At 40.7% G+C, this 21,685-nt stretch overlaps 1 protein-coding gene and 1 pseudogene across 6 annotated transcripts in view; both read left to right on the top strand.

The window, feature by feature from the left end:
- Window positions 1-21,685, top strand: part of MCTP1 (multiple C2 and transmembrane domain containing 1) — a 434,948-nt gene that overhangs the window by 371,102 nt on the left and 42,161 nt on the right. The gene's annotated exons all lie outside the window — the stretch shown is intronic.
- LOC139008378 (F-box only protein 31 pseudogene) lies at window positions 19,210-20,409 on the top strand (annotated as a pseudogene).

The raw sequence follows: 21,685 nt of genomic DNA, 5'->3' as shown, positions 1-21,685 counted from the left end.
GAAAATTGGCAAAAGGTGGGGATGGGGCCATTCCTTCTTTTGGGGGCCTGTTGGTGCTTAGACCCATTGAGGTGACAGCCCACTGACCTTGAGACGGTAGAAACACTTCTGCTTAATCTAGAATCACAGTAGCATTACAGCTGGAAGATACCTGAGATAGGTAGGCGTCAGAAGGCTGGAAGCGATAGGCGTTCTGCCTGTATACGTGCACTTTGCATCCTTGTTCAGGCTTCAGCTAGTGCTGCCCCCAAGCAGTTCTTAGGGCAGAGCCCAAACGCCTCACCTAGCTGAGTCCCTGGCGAGAGGTTCCACAGCACTGTGACTCTGGCTGGGGTATCAGGGGAAGTTTCCAGTAGGACTGAGATTTGGTTGATAGCTGGTGTGAGCCAGACTCCTTAGCAGAAGTCTGGGGTTAGGGGCCTCTGACAGCAGAGGCACCCAATTGTTTCTCATCCCAGGACTCCCTTCGAAGGCCAGTGGAACTTAGGAGATCCCATGAGATCCACTTTCCTCCCAACATCCCTGACAGTCAGCACGTCCCAGCACATCTTCTCCCTGCCTCTCCTAGTTGAAACTGGTTTTACAATGAGGAATCGGGGTTCAGCCAGACTCAAGTGAATTGCCAAAGGTGATATAGACAATAAGTGGCAGAGTCAGGATTAACACTCAGGTTTTCCAAAATTGGCATCTTTACCCCTCCTTAAGACTAGGTTCTCCGGGCGGGGGGGGGGAATCAAGTACAGATGCAGATGACCTCAAGCCTGATCCTTAAATATTTTGGTAGTACAGTCAGGGAACAACCATCCATCCCGCTAGGGGCTGTTTACTTCTGATTTCTACTTCTCACTGTTCCCTGGCACTTTCGGTCCTTTCCCACCATACTAACTGAGGGGTGGTGTGATAGGCAGAATAATAGCCCCTCAAAGATGCCCTTGTCCTAAACCTTGGAACCTGTGACTATGTTACACTGCATGACGAAGAGGCATTGAGGTGGCAGCTGGGATGAAGATTGCTAGTCAGCTGACCTTACAGTTGGGAGATTATCCTGGGTTATCTGAGTGGACCTGATCTAATAAGTATCCTTAAAAGGAGAAGAGGCCATCAGAGTGCCTGGCAGTTGACAGCTGCTTGCACAGCTATGGCCAAACCAATGCTCACGCCCTCAGGGCAAGAAGGAAGAGCTCTGAAATACCTGTGTGAATTGAAGGTGGAATTCTCCCAACAACTCCTTGCCAAATGACAGGTGGCACCAGGTTCAAGCTCTCCAAGAGCTGAGCTGTTTGCAAGTCCATTGCCCATGTTATCACTATCTTTAAGCAAACTCAGAACCTCAGAAGTTCTACAAGCCCCCGTGTCTGCAGCCCAAGAAAGTGCGTGCCCTGCACCGCATGCTCAACAAGCACAAGACCCAGGATGAGCAGTGGAAGTACACTGCCAAGGCCAGAGCCAGGGCATTATGAAAACACAAACTGACTGGGGTGGGGTGAGGGGGTGGTGAGTTGCTGTATTGGCTTTGAAAATGGAGGAAGGGGGTCACAGGCGAAGAATGTGGGTTCCTCTACCAGCTGGAAAAGGCAAGGAATGCTTTCTCCCCTGGAGCCTCCAGAAAGAAATGTAACCCTGCCCACATCCTGATTTTCACCCAGTGAAACCCACTTCCGACTTCTGAACCGCAGACCTGCTGCGATAACACATTTGTGTTGTTTAAGCCACTAGATTCATGGTAATTCGTCACAGCAGCAATGGGAACTAACACAGGGGCCTTCCAGGTGCCTTTTCTATACTTCTCAAGAAAAGACGACACTGTAAAGCACTAGATCTGAGCTCCTAATTTTTCCTTATTAACTTAGTCCTACTCTTCAACATATCTGTGGCTACAGGTTCTTCATTGAATATGAGAACTAAAAACAGTATCTAACAAGTCAAATATTTTTATCCAGATTGCTTCCATTTTTATTCTAAAACCTTGTCCCAAAATGAGAGTGGGTTAGTGCCCGTCTCCAGTGCAGCTGGTCCCTTTCCCGTTTAGATAGCTTTATTTTTCAATAGAAGAATTTCACTCCTTCACAACATTTATTCTGTTCCTTAAAATGTTTCACTCTACAAAGCACCATGGCAGAGGGTGTTAGCCTTATTTAGGCTGCAGACACTTTGAGAGTCTAAAGACAGCTATAGACACTTCCTCCTCTGAAGAAAACACATAAAAGCATGTATAAAAACTGTTTAATAGCATTTTTTGTAATGGAAATTGAATTATTTTACAAAGACAATAAAGTAACTTTATAAAGGCTTTTTTCTCCGATGCTTATCACCTTCCTCATGATGTGAATGCCTGAGATAAATGCAAATTTTGTAAGTAAAAAAAAAGTAAGCCTCTACAAGAAGGCTGATGTTTGGCTTTGATATTGACATTATGGAGTGGTTTTTGACATAGCAATAGGCTTGTTTACTTTTGACATCTGTTTGACTATGACTTTTCAGTTTCATGGCAGTAGGGGTTGAAAACACTGACTTGGCAAAGGAAACAGTCACAAACAACATGGGAGCCCCTGTGGCTTTATTAGAGAAGGGCTAGACACGGTGGGATTCTTGGAGTTCTCCAGAGTCCTTGTTGAATCCATACTGTGGCAATGAGATCATCCTGTGAAAAGTCTGCATCGTTAGTGTGCTACATTATGTCTTTTAATGAGGATTAAGTATTCATGGTTTCACGTTAAGATCATGGGAGGCAGAATTAGCGTTCAAAGATATTATCTAATGGTTCCAGCTGTCTATGGGTTTCTATCTGTAAACAAACTGGCAACATTTGTCACTCCTCGCTCTACTTTGCCAAAGCACTTACCCAGCCTTGGAATGTCCAGGTGGATAACTGCCTCCGACATGCCCTTCCATGACAGTTGAACTAAAAGAATGTAAGTGGAAAGAGTTACCTAGATAATTTGGCAAGAATATCCACCCAGTAAAGCAGACTAGGAATGGACTTTTTCCTATTGGATTATTCTGATAATTGGATTTCCTCTGCCTCAAAAGAAAGCAGAACTTTTCCTTTGAAGGGCAACCAAATGCTTCACGACAGGTCCTCTGGAAAGCAAGTTAATTGCTGTATTGCAGCAGTGAACTTCCTCCCGTACTCCCATTTCTTGACAAAACCTCTCGAAATAGCAGCATGTCAGCCCTGGCTCTCAGGAAGTTGACAATGTTCGTAGGAATAGACACGATTTTTTTCAGGGTTGCTGGCAGAGTCGTTGACACCGGCTGACACCACTGCATGTTGCGATGAGGAGCATGTTTCTTCACCAAAGCAGCAGAACCAGATGTGTTGCCAAGCATCACAGATGCTCCATCTGAGCCCAGAGTGCCAAGATTTTTATGCTGCCTGAAAGTTTGTTTGGCAAAGAAATCCTTTACCATGTTAAAGACATTGACTCTGCAGATTCTAAAGGAGTTCATGAAATAGGAATTCTTTGCCTGTAATAAGTTGGCTATGCAAATAGAGGTATCTGTTTTCATCAGGTTACATGCAAACGAGAAATATTAAAGCAAATGTCAGAAATTCCCATAGTGTTGACATCATTTGATGGGAACACAACTTCAAATGTGCGCTGCACCAAAATATTTCCAGTGGCATGTGGGTTATTTTTCTTGGTGATATGCTGAACTAAAAAAACTTTTTTAACGCAAGTCTTTTTTTCTTAAGGCAAATCCAAAGCCAGGTAAAGTCCGAGTCTTTAAAAATCAAGATGTCTTTCTATTAAAAAATCCACTATGTCTAATAGATGTCCAAAGTAGGCAGTGAGAGGTCTTCCTTCAGTTTTATTGGATCCATGCTTCTATTATCCAGAATCTTGTCACAATACTGTACTTTTTGTGTTTCATTATACTCCGTAATTAATATAAAATAAATATGAAAACTGTATGATACTTTTAAAAAAAATTTCAACTTAAGTTAGACTCAAAGTAAACACAGATGTATGACTGTAATCACGTTAGCAGGGTGTTTTCTTAAATGCCTGTCAACAAGAAACTATGCTAAAGGATTTAACATGTTGGTGACAATGTCACCTGTTTGTCTTTAATAGCATCTTTGGCAGATTGCTTTCTGTTCAAAATATCATTCCCCGCCTCCTGATCTCAGGCTTTGATATGTAACTCACTTTTGCTAACCCATGCCACTTCCCAGTAGGACTATCAAGAGTTATCCTTGGCTCTGTGGTCTCTCTTTTCCTTCTGAAATAAAGCTGGAATTGTCCACTTTGGAAGTCCTCCTTTAGTTTGGGTTCTGGAATAAAGATGTCATAGCACCAACATGGTCCTGTAGTGTGAGCAAAAAACAAACCTGTGTTTCTATGGACCCCTATGATTTTGAGGTCTTTGTTACTGCAACATAATTTAGTCTAGGCCAGTGGTCAGCAAAATACCGACTTCTGCGCATGTGCCACGAAGTTTCAATCGCACTGTACATACGCTCCTGCACATGGTATTTTGTGGAAGAGCCACACTCAAGGGGCCAAAGAGCCACATGTGGCTCGCAAGCCGCAGTTTGCCGACCACTGGTCTAGGCTGATAAATACATCATTCCATTCCACCCACTCTCTGTGAATCAATGTCTTAATACTGTAATTTGAAATAAAACATTAATTTTTTTTAAATAAAGTCAGTCTCAGAAAGGATTTAAAAATTTTTCTAAGTTCACAGACCTACCCCAACCCCTTGAAGACCAATCTCAGATATAGTTTAACCATTTTGCTGTTGTGTCTCTCTAACTGAAAAATAATGCTTTTTTCCCCATTAACATATATATTGAGGACAAATCACTGAGTAGACAAAGATAAATGTGACACAATATGGGCTTTTAGTAGTCACTGCCTGATGGGACCCTGGGTTGTTATAATACAGTGAGGAAAAATGTTAGGAAAACGTTGTGAACAGGATGGGAACAACAGGAGGGTGACTATCTTCACAGAGTTGTCAGCAAATGTTGCATAGAGGAAGTAGCACTTTTTTTTGTCTTGAAGGATGAATGAGGATGAAAGAGGAAGTGTAGTATGTAAAATCAAGAAGTATATGGTGTAGTATGAACATAGAGTACAGGTGGAATTGGAGGAAAATGACACTGGAAAGATAAATTTAAGTTTGTGAAGGCAATCATGTGCTGTGGACATCAGGCCTCCCACCAGCATGTCTTGTAGCTCCTTTTTCATTCCCTCCCCTCTGCTTATATTTCTCAGGTACAAAACCAAGTTGTTGATTGAAAGTACATTTCTTGGTCACCTCAGGGAACTCATGGGTCTGCCTCGCATTCAGTCAGCAGAGCACCGAACCCTGTCCCACAGGGCTCTGCCTCACACCATCTGGTTATGACGAAAATGAGAAAAGGAAAAATGGAGAGGGGAATTGAGGCAGTTGAATGTGTTGAGTTTTATTTATTTATATTTTAATTTGTTTTGTCTCCAAGACTTCCATTCTCTGAAATTAGAACAACAGGCAGTATGAGATGATTGTGTTGAGTCACATGATTCTCGCAGCTTAGTGGAAGGAAAGGTTCTGCCCCCACAAGAAGGGTCATACTTTATGGATTTGTCTTGTGTAAAGTCTCTAATTTCCCAATATATTGAACCTCATATTAAGTTCCATGTATTATTGTTAAAATCTTCTAGAAAAAAAAGTGAACCATGAAAAGGTATTAATAGCCAATGCGGGGGGAGGAGGGGAGAAAGACTGAAGGTTTTACTCATCATCTAAGGAATTTGAATTATATTCTCCAAGCAATGGGGAATCAAAGGCAATTCAAAATCAGGGAATTATCATGGTGAAATTTGTGCTTTAAGAAGAAAACTTTCACACTAGGACAGAGGATGGAATAAAAAGGAAATAATACTTGGAGTAGAGAAATATGTTAGGAGGTGCCACAGTGGTCCCAAAAAGAAATAATAGCATTTTTCTCTTGAATAGTAATAATGAAAATAGAAAGAAACAAATTTGAAATAAATTTTTCATAGTAAATGTAATAAGATTATTGAAAACAAATTTATGTTGAATAGACTAAGGGGAAACTTAGGGTGTAGGTGACCGGGAGATGGCTAGCTGATATATCTTTATATTTGTGTAGCACTTCACATGTTTCAAAGTACTTTCCCTTCCTTACCTTATTTAATGTTCACAGTAACTCGGTGTATTGGCTTATCAAGTATCATTCGCATGGTTTAGTATCAGCAAGATTAACTTGGCTGATGGGGTAGTAGCTAAGATTAGAAACCAGATGATGTTTCTAATATCTAGAAACCAGATAATATTTCTAAAACAGAGAAGCAGTTGAGCCTAAACACAAGTTAACTTACCTAATAGAGAAGAAGCTAAGCTAGGAATAAGGTAACTTGTCTGATGGTGAAGAAAATGAGATCAGAAAACAAATCTTCTGATTAATTTTCCTTCCCACTCATGAGGTAGCAAAGCCTGTTGACCCTCCTGGAGATGACAACTAGGTCACTTGGAATGCAACTTTGCATAGCCATAGCTCATTCTCATCAGTATATTCAGAGAAAGTGTCCTTTATGCCTGCCCAGCCCTCTTTTCCCTGGGCACGAGGTCTTAGGAGAGCATTTGGAAAAATGATGGTAATCGGTCCTTATACGGTGCCTTTTACCCTTTTAGTGTGCTTTTAATAAGTAAACACAGATCCAATGCAGAAACAAGAAGTATCAATGTAAAAGGAGACAAAATATATTTAATGCCTCAAAAGTTGGTTTAGAGGAAAGATATTACAGTAACCATGCTTATTCTGGTTTTTATCTAAGAGTCATTAGGAAAATATGATGCTGGAGGAACATGGGTCCGTTGAGAAGCCGTTACTATTGTCACTGTTTTTTAGATGAAAAGATTTACACCTCTGAGACTGAGAGAATTCACTAAAAGTCACAAAAGAAGTGAAACATCCAGACTTCAAACTCGTCTTTCTCCCTCTAAAGCCCACTATATTTTGCATAACAACACACACAGACATACACACACACACAAATTAGTGATCTAAAGCAATAATTTACCATTCTTTCATCATTCAGTGGGTTCACTGGGCTACCTGACCAGTTCTTGCCCAAAGTTCTCCTGTGGTTCTAGCCAGATATCTAGGGTTATGGTCACCTAATGGCTGGACTTGGCTGAATATTCAAGATGGCTCTGTCTGGTGATTAGAGGTTGTTTGCCAGCTTCTCATAACATGGCAGTTGGGTTCTCAGAGGGAGACCCAAGTGGAATCTGCAAGGCTTTTCATGACCCAGCCATGGAAGTCCCAGAATGTCACTTCTGTCATATAGTATTAGTCAAAAAAGTCACTAAGCCCAACTTAGATTCAAAGAGAGGACAAATTCTATTGTACTTTTTTTTAAATCCTCACCCGACAATATTTTTCCATTAATTTTTGGAGTGGAAGAAAGAGGGAAAGACAGAGAGAAATAGCGAAGTGAGAGAAACACATTGATTGGTTGCCTCCTGCATGTGCCCCAACCAGGGCCCGGACTAGGGAGGAGCCTGCAACCAAGGCATGTGCCCTTGACTGGAATAGAACCGGGACCCTAAGGTCCGCAGGCTGATGCTCTATCCACTAACCAGGGCCAATTGTACTTCTTAACCAGGAGTGTCAAGGCCATTCTTAGTAAAAATCTAAAGAATGGGAGATATTCTGTGGCTATCTTTGGAAAATAAACCAGCCATACTTCCAGAGCAAAAGCTTCTCTATTAGACATCTTGTAGCAGTAAGGAATATGAAGCCTACTGCCTACCAGGCTTATCAGCACATAGGGCTGAATTAGGTTATCTCAAAAATTAAACAAACGTAGGACTTTTAAATTGCCTAATATATCCAAGTTTTATTATCCTACATATTTTTATTTTATTTTATTTTTATTTACAAGATGAGAAATAACCAAGAATTGTATGAATTGTCATTCTTCTTGCTGAAATCTCAAAGGCTACTTAAATCTTTTGCTTTGCTAATAGATAAAGATTTAGTTCCAAAATTTCATCTTCTTCCTAAGCTCTCCCTTGAAGCTAGTTGGGGAGTAGGAAGAAGTTGTAAAGAATCATTTTTAAATTCCTAATTAGCCCAGCCAGTGTGTGCCTCAATGGTTCAGTGTTGACCTATGAACGAGGAGGTTACAGTTCAATTCCTGGTCAAGGCACATGCTTGGGCAGCAGGCTGGATCCCCAGTAGGGGGCATGCAGGTGGCAACTGACCAGTGATGCTCATCATTGAGGTCTCTATCTTTCTCTCCCTCTCCCTTCCTCTCTGAAATCAACAAAAATTATATTTTAAATCCCTATTTAAATTGTAATGGACATCCATTGTCCTCCATCCATGAGCGAGGACACAATGCCACTGCCCTGTGTCCTGGAGGTTAACCAGGCTTTACTTGCTTCCTGGCTGCCAAAAGTAAAAAGTCAAGTCAGGAAAAAAGATTAAAAAACGTGTGTTTTTTTTTAAACATAAGCAATCCTACTTTTTAGAAAATATAATTTGAAATTGCCAACAGTTCACACCTGGTGTTTTACTAATTTGTTCAAGGACATTTCTCATAGGATTTAAAAAATCACTAATATCTCTAAAAATTTTGTTGTAGAAACTATAAGTAGCTTGGTCAAGACTCTTTTCAGGGATCCTTGGAGCTAACGTTTTTCTGCTGGAGTGAGGTAGCATATGTGGATGTTAAAAATCAATATCTGGCACATTGTGCACATAAATGCTATTTCTTGCTTCTGGTGTCTTAGCTGAGTATTCTGATCAGCAGTGATTTGGGAACAGGGCCAGCATCTGTATTCTCTGTGATTCCATGCTTGAATATTTTAGAGACATGCAAGGAAATATGATAAGTGAACATACAGCTGTTGCAGCCTGATAATGTTAAGATTTTATTGATTATCCAACAGAGGAACTACTCTGGGTATTAACGTTTGCTTGTCACAGCCTGCAGTGCCTGGGGTGCTTGAACAAGTTCTTTTTTTCCATTGAGCTGACCTCAAAGTCACATAGTTTCTGAATCAAGGTCCTCAGATTTCATACTTTGGCAATTTCTTTCCTTTCTAATGGGATATATTAGAGAAAATGTTTCACCTTTTGCACCATGTAATACCAAATCAGATCAAAATTCATGCACAATTATGTCAGTAGAAATGTAATAGTACAGGCTGGCTTATCTGTAGATAACACATGGAAAAATAAACTTCTACAACTGACATATTTGCTTGATTTTTTTCTTCAGATAAGTTATTTGTAAGCAATCGACCTAAAGAATGTAACTGGAATATATATATATATATATATATATATATATATATATATATATATTTCCAGTTTATATCCCTCAACAATGAAATGGTTGCTAAGTATTCCAGCTCTATCATTCTGCCTCCCCTGACCAACCCTTTGTCTTTCTAAAAGTTACTGGATAATGAATGCAAAGAAAGAACAAAAGAAAGAAAGAAAAAGACATTTTGCATTAGCTATATTTATTAAGAGAACTAAAAACTTTTGGAAAACAAAATTTATATAAAACACTTAATATGAAAATGCCATTCGTTGATAGTTAATGGGATTTAAGTAACACAGGTTACAGGGCAGTCTACCTGGGAATGATGTTAGGCTGCCTAAAAAGCATTAATCTGTGTTTCTCTTTTATAATCAGAAAAAGTCAAAGCCCATCATTAATCTGAAGTCTTCTTGAAACCAATTAAAATAATTTAAGATAAGTTGTACTGCAAATGTGCTTTTTAAGTGTTTTAGACTTAGGATGTCTTAGGAATGTTGTAACCCCTTTTAATGTTACTATTTATATATAACTACCATGTGTATAGTATTACACCTTTAATGCACTGTATTAGCTGTCACTTGAAATTAAGTGCAGGCGTGTTCTTTTTTGGCCTTCAGTTTCTCCTACATTAAACATTTAAATAATGATACCAGTAGTAAAAGGGTAGGTAGCATTCCCAGTGGAAATGGGCTGCTGCATCTGGTTGGGTTGTGTTCAGGTTTCTATGTGAAAGATATTGTAATATCAGAATCTCTACGTGTTTACACACCTGGTATCCAGAACTCTACCTGATGTCTTTTCTTGAGGAATTAATGGAATAAAGCCTATGGTAGGCATGTTTGACAGATATTCCTTGCCTGTAGAGATCTGGTGATAATTCCATCAAAATTTGTCCCTAGTTGATCATATATCTATGCATTTTTATATCTTTGTGGTTTTTCACCAACTCTGTGCTTGCATCAGTGCCTTCATTAGAAGGTCAGGTTTTGAGGATTTAGTAATTCACCTTGAAAATGTACTATAAGTTGAATGTATCAAGCTTGAGTTTTCTCCACTCAGCATGAATTTCATAGCGTTAAAAAAAGCCAAATCCATATCTAAAATAATTTTTTATATCTGTTTCTCATTATATGAGGAAAGATAAATAGATGCTTATTAATTTCAGGTGTTCTTTGTTTCCATAAGTCATGTTTGCTTTTCATATTTTAATATTGTGCAGATTTTTCTCTGTGATGATAAAATTGTACATTTTCCAAACATACAGAACAATTAGTTTTAATAAAAGAAACTATCCAGATGGAGCCACCCACTTGGAGGGGTTATAGCTTATACTAAAGCAATCAATATGAAAATTAAAATTCCTTGTGTTTGTTTATAAATATTCCCCTCCTCACAGTCTAAATCATAGTGATATAACTTCCTGTGTGGGTCTTTTCCCATAACGACAGATAAAGGAGTAATATGTTAGAAAGAGATGACTTTTTATCAACTTTGCCACTTATAGGTATGTGTGCATCTATTTACACACTCTGCACCACAGAAATAAAGGTGTAAATTTCTGATTAAGTAAAAAGAAATTAAAATGTATTTTCTCATTCAGTAGGAATGATTCACTCCATTCTTTCACATATTCATGCATGCATGCACTTAATAAATATTTGCATACCTATGACAAATATCTATTTTTCACATCATGTACTGATATATCTTAAAAGAATGTAGTGAGTTTTCTGTGTTTTTAAAATTTTGTTAAATTTATTGGGGTAGCGTTGGTTAATAAAATTATATAGGTTTCAAGTACACATTCTATAATACATCATCCATATGTGTTCACCACCCAAAGTCAAGTCTCCTTTTGTCACCATATATTTGACCCCCTTTAACCCTTTTCTACCTCCCCTCCACCCCCTTTCCCTCTGGTAACCACCATACTGTTGTCTGTGTCTATGAGTTTTTATTGGTTTATTTGTTGCTTTCGAGTTTATATTCCATATACGAGTGAAATCATGTGGTTCTTGACTTTTCCTGTCTGACTTATTTCACTTAGCATGATATTATCAAAATCGAATGAGTTTTCTTTTCCTTCATTCCACATCACTCTCAGGAATGCTTTACATCAATGGCCTTCATTTATGCCCCACTTTTGTTGTATCTTAATTCTTCCTTTGTGGCTTCTATATACAACACTTTACTAAACTTGGTCCATGAAGACATCAATAACTTCACTTGGTGTTCTACCTAAAATGTGTTTATCCCATTTCCTTCTTGACCACCATTTAACATCCCTCTACACTCTTGTTTTACTCAAACACTAGAGGCCCGATCCACGTAATTCATGCAAGTGTAGGCCTTCCTTCCCCCAGCTGCTGGCATCGGCTTCCCTCTGGTACCCAGGACCCAGGCTTCTCTCTGGCCACCGGCAGGCACTTAGGACCCAGGCTTCCCTCGCAGCCCTGGCTTTGTCCAGAAGGATGTCCTGTCTAATTAGCATATTATGCTTTTATTATTATAGATTGATTTTTGTCTTTGTCTCAAATGTTTGGGTGTACCTCCCAATTTTGTTCTTCATCAGAGAATTAATATATACCCACAGTTTTAACTGTCACTTCCTTGAATATAACTCCAAAATCTTTATTTTCATTCATTTATTCATTCATTTATGCAATAATATGTACTTAGAATGTTCAAAGCACAATGCTAGGTGCTCTGAGGGATAAAAAGAGAAATGAGACTTAATTCTTCTTCTTGAGAAGCTAAAAATCTCTGGTATGCCTTTTGTCCCAAGTCTATTGCCTCTTTCACCCTCTTGAACATCGAAAGTTGTCCCATCATAACCCTAAATTCAGCATATTTCAATTTTAACTTGAATTCTTCCTCTTAAAATACTTTCCTTTCCTAGCTCATGGATATTTACCAGTAGCATAATTATTTTACTCATGAAGACTCAAAAAAATCAAATCCTCTTTGGTGATTCTCTCTGCCTAATTCTATAGATATTGCTGTTGTAATATTCCTCATTTTTTTCCTTAATTTTAGATTCTCTTGATATGCTATGCCATGCTCTCTACATGAAATGCCCTTTCTGCTTATTCAAGACCCATCCATTCTTTAAGATCCAACTGGAATCTGCCTCCTACCTCAATCCCAGCCAATAGTGAGCTCCATTTCAGAACATATAATGATGCATTTGTTCTCCTCAGTTGACATTTATTATTTTTAACCTTTAAATTTTTTGTAGACATGTGTCAGGCATTGTGGTAAGCACTTCACATACATCATCTAATTTATTCTTCACTATTGAGTAGGTTCTATCATCCACATGTTGCAGATGAGAAAAGTGAGACCCATTTTTCTAGGCTATGTGACTTGTCGAAGGTCACAAAGAAAGGCTGAAATTAGACCCAATTTCATCTTGACTTCAAAGGCCATGATTTAAACCACTATGCAACATTGTCTTATGACATTTACATGCTATTTATTAACTCATCTCATTTAATTTTATTGTGTCTTGATTCCACAAAAACATAAATTCTAGTACCAGAAATAAGTATTATGGTACATATTATGCACAACGGTAAAAAAAAAAAAAGTAATCATTTAGTTGCGTATGCAATAAATAGAAAGATATCTATAAATGTAAAATAGCAATTCAGTTATGAGTCCCATAACCACTCAAACTAGCCATATTGAATACTAGATATTATTTAACAAAAGAAAGGTTACTGTCAAATGATCTTCATTTCTTTATTTTGCCAATATCCTCCTGATATCCTTTCTAACATCTATACCTCACAATAAAAAATGCATCTACCATTCCCAATAAGATAGAAAAAGAAAATGTCTGCTTCCTATGCATGTAACTCATTCCCATTCCCAGCTACTACCTTTATTGCTATAGATGACTCAAAACCAAGTGCAGTTCCTGTTGTCACAGAGCTCCAGTGTGATCCCATTAATCACTTTTCTTTTTATTCCCATAACTGCCATCCAAATTCAAGTTCCCCATACCTGAATAAGACACATTTCAGCCATTCTCGGCAATAACATATATTAAGAATGTTGCCAACAATACTGAAGTTTCCTTCCTTCCTTCCTTCCTTCTTTCCTTCCTTCCTTCCTTCCTTCCTTCCTTCCTGTCTAAAGTTTTACATATGTCTCCTTTTTCCCCGCTTGACCCACCCCCCTCCCAGCCATATCCACCCTGGGCAAGCCCCCATCGCCCCAGTGTCTGTGTCCATTGGTATATTGAAGATTTCTTGAGGCAAGATAGCATAGGCATTAAGAGTACTGACCCTGGTACCAGACTGCGGTGTGGTCTTGGGCAAAGTACTTCACCTCTATCCCTTAGTTTCCTAATCTGTAAAAGGTAGTTAATAATAGTCCCTGCCTTAGAAGGTTGTTAGGAGGATTAGGTGAATAAATATGCATAAATATTAGTACAATGTCTATGACATAGTAAGAATTTTATTAGTATAATATGATTAGTAGTATCATTATTGTTAGCAGTAGCAGCATTATTAGTGCCCAGGAAGATTGTCATGTTATTAAATGGAACAGAAGGTCTGAATAGGAACAGATTTTAGAGGGGAAGAATACTATTTCTGTTTCTCAGATACTGAGTTTAAAATGTCATCAGGACATCAAACTGGGTATTCCAGCAGATATTAGAAATAGAAATCTCGCCATGGTCAGTTTTCTCAGTGTTTAGAGCATGATCCTGTTGGCCAAAGGGTCATGGGTTTGATTCTGGTCAAGAGCACATACCTCAGTTCTAGGTTTGATCCCTGGCCCCAGTCAGGGCACATGCAGGAGGTAGCCAGTCAATGTGTCTCTCTCACATCAATGTTCTTCTCAATATTTCTCTCCCTCTCTTCCCCCTCCTCCCTCTCTCCCACTCTCTCTCTCTAAAGATCAATGGAAAAAATAGCATTGGGTGAGGATTAAAAAAATAAAAAGAAATAAAAATCTGGAATTCAAAGAAGAGATTATAGAGACTTAAATTTGAGAAGTACTCATTAGAGATAAAAGTAATTATTGAGACAGGCTATTGAAAGTGAAGAGGGGGAGAACTAGAACATTTTTGTGAAGAATGCCTCTATTTAAGGGGCCAGGGAGGGTGACGAACAGAGCAAATGCTGAGAAGAAATCATCTGAGTGGCAGGAGGGAAATTAGAAGGTCTCTCTCTATCATGGAAGCCAAAAGTTTTGAAAAATATATCACTAGAATTAAATATGGCAAATGCTTATGTGAGATGAGAACTGAGGAAAGCATTATGAACATAGTGGTTAGATCTGTCATGACATTGGTGCTTATGGTTCCCCTAGAGTAGTGAGAGCAGAGCACAAGGCAAATCAAACCAGTTTGTATGAACTGCCCTTCAAAGTGGTTTGACGCTGAAAGGGTAGAGGAGAAACAGGAACTTGTGGAGTGTGTTTTGGTAATGGAGAACTCGTGCTATTTTAGAAGGAACCAGTAGGGAAGGCTGAGTTCCAGAGCTAGAGGATCAAGGTTTCAGGAGAGACAGGCTTGGGTGGAAGAAAGAAAAGAAGATCAGGGATGAGTTCCATGGAGAGATTCTAGGTGAAAGGGTGGGTGTTGAGGAAACACATGTGGCCTCATCTCTTTCCAGGAAAGTGGAAGAAATAGTCGCCGATTATGAGTTGAAAGTTGAAATGGAATGCTCTGGAGAAAAGAGGATTGAAAGAATACTTGGGAGGGATGTAATAGCCTGTCAACACAAGATAAATGAATGGATACTCAAGTAATTGTGAAAGTCTGTCTGGGGCTATACGACATAAAAGGAGTATGTAGCGCCAACAGCAGAACAGTTCACAGCCCAGGATGATTTGTACAGAAGCAGGGTAATACAGAAAGGACATAATGACAGGTACAATAAAGTCCATGGGAGTGAAAGGACAAGGAAAGCCAAAATTGAGTGGATGGGATGGAAGAATGGTGAAGAGTTGGAAGGAGGAAGCCTCTTAATCAGTAGGATAAGGAAGGCTTGCCTACCAAGCGAAGGTATAAATGGCAGAATAAGATGATTATGTTACTCTGAACACTTTAAATTATATTTAAAAGTTAAATGTACTTTGACACTTCGGAAAGCATCAATTAAACTGTTTGATAAAGAAAGTTTAATTTTGTAATCCATCTTTAACTTTTCACCTATGGCCTTAAATGAAGTCTGCATTAAAAGAAGACAAAAAGTTATCAGAGAGAGTTGTGAATTGTAGAATGACATCTACCATATGTTCCTCAGTCTCTTTCACTAATATTGCTTAGCATTTTGAGTTTTAAAAATAACACAGTTATTGGGATTTAAAACTCGGTGGATGAAGAATACATATTTGAAAATAAGACTTTTTACTATGCATAGCCAATTATAGTCCACTGAGAAAATAATGGATTTTTCCAATACATTTTTATTATGTACTTAACTGACGGACTTTCCAAGCTTCTTCATAGGCATTCCACTCCATCAGCCACTGTACATAATATACTTCTTAGGAATCTACTTAAAATTGTATTTACCTGTGAGGCTCAATTGGCTCCAGGGGACACAGATCTTTTTTCCTTGAGTAAATTATACATATTTTAGAAAACTATCTAAAAACGTATTTACCTCTTATGGAATTCTGGCCTCAAGGGTAATTAAGAGCAGTTTTTAAAAAGCATAGGCAATGCACTTTAGCTCTCTCAGGTAAATGAGATATCTATAATAATAAAAGTGTAATATGCTAATTAGACCAGATAGCCGACAACCTTCCAGACGAAGCCGGGGCTGTGAGGGCCGAGCCCCTTATACGAATTTCATGCATCGGGCCTCTAGTATTTTATAATCATCTAAGAACAATTTTTCTCTTCCTTACCTTCTCTTTCCCTTCTCCTGTAACTATCACTTGCCTCTTTTATAAACATATTTAGTAATTATTTCAATGTTTCCTCAGATGCTGCTTTTCTCTGGGGGTCAGCGCACCAGTTATGCTTTCCTTCCATTCCATGTACTGGCAACTATGCACAGAAAAAGTGTAGTCCACTCTATATGTAATTTCTAGAAGGGAAGTTATTTTATGAAGATCCAGATTCTTCCACATATACATTTTCTTTAGTCTTCATATTCTAAGAAGGAGTTTTCAATATTGACGAATTTACTTGTAAAACTAAGAGTAGAGTTTTATTTGCTAATAGATGCATTATTGAATGAAAACTATATCTTGACAACCACTTCAAAAATACAACTAAAAGACATAATGGACATCATCCAGAACCACAGGAAGGCTGGCTGAGTGGAAATTCTACAACTAGAAGGAAAGAGAAAAGCATACCGAGACTCAGAGGAGGTGCAGTGCAGAAGTTAATACAAAGGTGCGGAGGTGCATGCGGAGAGGGCTGGCGGCTGAGGACATGATTGTCTTTTTCAATTGGGAGGGAGCCTCAGGCTTTAAGCTCCAATTCTGGGAGAGTCTCTGGGGACCCAGACTCATATGGGAGAAACGGGACTGTCTGGCATCCGTGGGAACTCGAGGGCAGCTTTCTCTTGGAGGCACTCGCAGCGATTGCCAGGACCTCTGAAGGCAGGACTGAGGGCAGCCATACTGCTGGCTCACTAGGCCCGCCCTGTTGATCCCCTGGGACTCTACCCCGCCCAAGCCGTGCACGGAGGCTTTTGCATATGAAAGGCCCGGCCCTTTGTAATCTGAAAATTACTTAACAAACTGCAGCTGCCCCAAGGCCCCAGGGCAACTTGCATTGCTTTACAGCTGGCTTCTGCTGGGTAGCCTCAGGCAGAGGCTAGATTAGCACCTCCTTAGATCCAAGAGCCAGTATACCTGGTGGTCAGAGTAGGACCATCCAAGTACAACTCCTCAGACCCATAAGGGACACACTCAGGGGGCAGACTCAGTGAGCACCAAAGCCCCACTGAAGCAAGTCTTGCCCCATAAGGGTGTCTTCAGCACAGAAGTTCTCCCACCGTAGACACAGCTGATTCTCACAGCCAATTGGCCTGGAGGTCAAATCCTCCCAGTGTTACCTACAACAATCAAGGCTTAACTACAACAAGACTGTGCACAAAGCCCACAAGGGGGTGCACTAAAAGTGTCTACCTCAGGTAATTGGGGAGGCTGAGCCACTTGGCCCTATAGGACACTTAGCACACAAAGCCACTCTGTCAACACAGCGAAGCATAAAAAATGCCAAGACAAAGAAACAGGACACAAATGACAGAAATGGAGGAAAGCAAACTACTGTATATAGAGTTCAAAACCACACTTTTAAGGTTCTTCAAGAACTTTCTAGAAACCGCCGATAAATGTAGTGAGACCCTTGATGTTGTGATAAAGGACCAACTAGAAATTAAGCATACACTGACTGAAATAAAGAATATTATACAGACTCCCAACAGCAGACCAGAGGATTGCAAAAATCAAGTCAAAGATTTGAAATACGAAGAAGCAAAAAACACCCAACTGGAAAAGCAAAATGAAAAAAGAATCCAAAAATATGAAGATAGTGTAAGGAGCCTCTGGGACAGCTTCAAGCGTACCAAATCCGAATTATAGGGGTGTCTGAAGAAGAGAGAGAGCAAGATATTGAAAACCTATTTGAAGAAATAATGACAGAAAACTTCCCCTACCTGGTGAAAGAAATAGACTTCCAAGTCCAGGAAGCGCAGAGAACCCCAAACAAAAGGAATCCAAAGAGGACCACACCAAGACACATCATAATTAAAATGCCCAGAGCAAAAGACAAAGAGGGAATCCCAAAAGCAGCAAGAGAAAGAAAGTCAATTACCTACAAGGTAGTACCCATAAGATTATCAGCTGATTTCTCAACAGAAACTATGCAGGCCAGAAGGGAATGGCAAGAAATATTCAAAGTGATGAATAGCAAGAACCTACAACCAAGATTACTTTATCCAGCAAAGCTATCATTCAGAATTGAAGGTCAGATAAAGAGCTTCACAGATAAGGAAAAGCTAAAGGAGTTCATCACCACCAAACCAGTATTATATGAAATGCTGAAAGGTATCCTTTAAGAAGAGGAAGAAGAAGAAAAAGGTAAAGATACAAATTGTGAACAACAAACATGCATCTATCAACAAGTGAATCTAAGAATCAAGTGAATAAATAATCTGATGTACAGAATGAACTGGTGATTATAATAGGATCAGGGGCATAGAAAGGGAGTGGACTGACTATTCTTGGGGGGGAAAGGGGTGTGGGGGGTGCAGGAAGAGATTAGACAATAACCGTGCACCTATGGATGAGGACAGTGGGTGGGGAGTGAGGGCGGAGGGTGGGGTGGGAACTGGGTGGAGGGGAGTTATGGTGGGAAAAAAGAGGAACTAATGTAATAATCTGAACAATAAAGATTTAATTAAAATAAATAAAGTCCTACAATTGGCTCCTCTCTGAGGGGGCGTGGCTGGACTTTAGGGCGTCTGAGTCAGCTTAAAACCCTGCTGAGGCGCAGTGGCCCACGCTGTGGTGATTGTTGTGCGTGGAAGCATGGAGGAGTGCGCTAGCCTCTGCGGCTGGGGCTCTTCCCGGGGCTGTCGGTGTCAGGAGTGCCAGCGCCTAGCTGAGAAGGCAGCGGCCAAGGGCAAGCCGGCCCCGGCAGAAAAGCGGCAGAAAGGGGGCCTCAAGGCGGACGCAGCAGCACGGTGCTGTGAGGGGAGTGGAGGAATCGCGAGCCCCATGCCGCCCCCCGCACTGCTCGCTGCAGGACCTGCCGGTGGAGATGCTGGTGGGGATCTTCGCCTGGCTCCCCGGCACTGACCTGCCCAGCCTGGCCCTGACTTGCACCAAATTCCACCACATTTTGCACATCGACAGCATCTGGAGATGGCGCTGCCGGGAGGAGTTTGGCATTTGTGAAAACTTGCAGAATCTGGAGACGATAGGTATGTCTTATCGAGAAGTCTATGCGAAGCTGTTCCCATACAGACACATTTTGGGATTGTGGCAGCTAGATACTGAGGACTATAGAACACTGCTGAATGTCGTGGTGGACGGCTTATGCATTACTGGTTGGACGTACGGGCCTTTCCTTAACACCCAGGTGGATGGCCCAATGCAATTCAAGCCCGCGTTCAGAATTCGCCTGACGGAGAGGACATCAGCCACGGTGGAGTGCATGGAAGGCCGCCACAGCAGGCCCCACAACCGCCACATGCAGATTCAGAAGGACAGGTTCACCACCCAGTGCAACAAGACAGACCACCTTAAGGATTTACCAACGCGGCTTAGGGATGAATGGGGGCAGGTGCTGGTGCAGGAGGACAGACATCAGTATGACTGCCTGACCTACCGCCGCCTCTACCTCCCGCCAAACCACCCGGACGACCTCATCAGGCCAGGCCTCTTCCAAGGCAAATACGATCGCTTCGGCCTAATGATTGCCATGCTCAGCTTCCATGGGCAGTATGCCAGGGTCACGAAGATCACGGGATTCTTCATCTGGACGTTAGAGATCCACCTCATGCGCCGCATCCAGCTGCCAGATGGCGAGTTCTTCCGCAACTTCAACGAGCTCTCCCGCGTGGTCCAGGAGATTGACCAGCAGGTGATCTGGGAGCAGCAGCAGCAAGAAGACGGGACTGAGGAAAGCCAGGGCCATGGCTGGCAGAGCCCTGCCCAGCCCAGCGTCGGGGAGTCCGGGGCTGCAGCTTCGGAGGAGCAGCCTGTTCCGTTTGTTCTGCCTGTGGGCGTGAACTCAAGACTCCAGAACTACCCCCGAACCTGCAGGATGTGTTTCTATGCCGTGGAAACTCTTACCTTATGTGGCTTAGCCGACGGGGAGCGCTTCCCTGGAGTCTTCATCCTGTTCGATGAGAACCACTTGGGGTTCATCTGTCTGGAGACGAAATACTTCATCCTCTTCGGCAGAGTCCAGAACACCTTCCAGATTGTGGAGGCACCATCCCCGCAGGCCTTCCTGGAAATGCTCAAGAACATTCAGTCCTGACCCCCTGGGAGGAGCAGCTTGCATGCACTTTGAAGATTTGACCTTCTGACCAGGTTACCCACCTTTGTTTGTTTTTTTAATCCTCACCCAAGGATATTTTCCCATTGATGTTTAGAGAGAGTGGGGGAGAGAGGGAAAGACAGAAATAATCCATGTGAGAGAAACATATCAGTTGTCTGCCTCCTGCCCAAGCCCAGACCAGGGCCAGACTGGGTAGGGGCCAGCAATTGAGGTAGAAATAAACCTTAGACCAGTGGTCTCAACCTTCCTAATGCTGCGACCCTTTAATACAGTTCCTCATGTTGTGGTGACCCCCAATTTCCTTGTTACAAATTGAACATAATTAAAGCATAGTGATTAATCAATCACAAATAATAAAGACATCTTAGTTAATAAAAAAAAGAAAACTATATCTTGAGTTTATTTGAAAAAATGGAAGAGATATCTGAAAGTAAATATACAATAACATCATTGTAGTTATTTGCAAAAGTAACTTTGTACTACAATCATTATTAAACCTAAATAAATGAAATTTCTTAGAAATACATGTTTTTGCATTTAGCTATTTTGCACTTCTAAAACAATGTTTACATGCTGATTACTTTGTATAATTGAATAATGAAAATGCACAGCCCATTCTTTCTTTCTCCTAAAAAAACTATTAAAATGGTTCCCCCAGGAAGAAAGCAGTAGGAAATCTATGTGACAATAATTGTTAGGTGGTTTGTGCAAAAGGTGTGAGAATGAAACTGAAAACTTGGGGAAAAGGTGTTGTCTAGAAACTGTTAGATGAATATAAGGCGTAGAATAATGCCAGGTTTATTTATCTTCTCTGCCTCTGAGGATGTCCTTTACATTTCATGAAGTGGCTGTGGATAAATGTCACTGCTGTATGCCCTCTTCCACTGTGAGGTCAAGGTTTCTGCTGGTCTCTTCCAACTCAGGGTAATTGGGACCTGAGAGTTTATCCTGCCCTGTCCAAGCCAGTGCAAGCCTTTAAAATAGATCCTCTGGATTTAGGGCTTATAAACCCTCCCTATTAAAATATTTGCAGTGATCGATAAGCCTCAAGACTTGGATGAGGGCTGTCTGTTGAGTTTGTGGCCTAAATCCTAACTAATCAACTTTCCTGCCTAAATTAGTCTTACAACTCAGGTGACCAGGAGTCTTGGTTTGCCTTAGCAGATCCCCGTTTACACCTGGTTTCCTACTGTTTATTAATAGTGGCCAATTTCACTTTCTGAAGTGTCTTGGTTTGGATCGAGGGTAGGGAGCGCCTGGCCTGTGAGCCATATAAGGCCTACAAAACTATCCATTTGGTCTGGCCCTGCCAAGGCATTAGGGGTGAGTTAATTAAATATTTGACCAAATAGAGCAGGCTAATTTTTAAGTTGATAATTTTGTATGGCCCTCC

Source organism: Myotis yumanensis, unplaced genomic scaffold, assembly GCF_028538775.1.
Source record: "Myotis yumanensis isolate MYYU_CA2020_CCGP unplaced genomic scaffold, mMyoYum1.0.hap1 SCAF_4, whole genome shotgun sequence".
In the NCBI taxonomy this organism is placed as follows: Eukaryota; Metazoa; Chordata; class Mammalia; order Chiroptera; family Vespertilionidae; genus Myotis; species Myotis yumanensis.
Note: the sequence above shows the minus strand (reverse complement) of the source record. Positions and strands in the feature narration are given on the sequence as shown.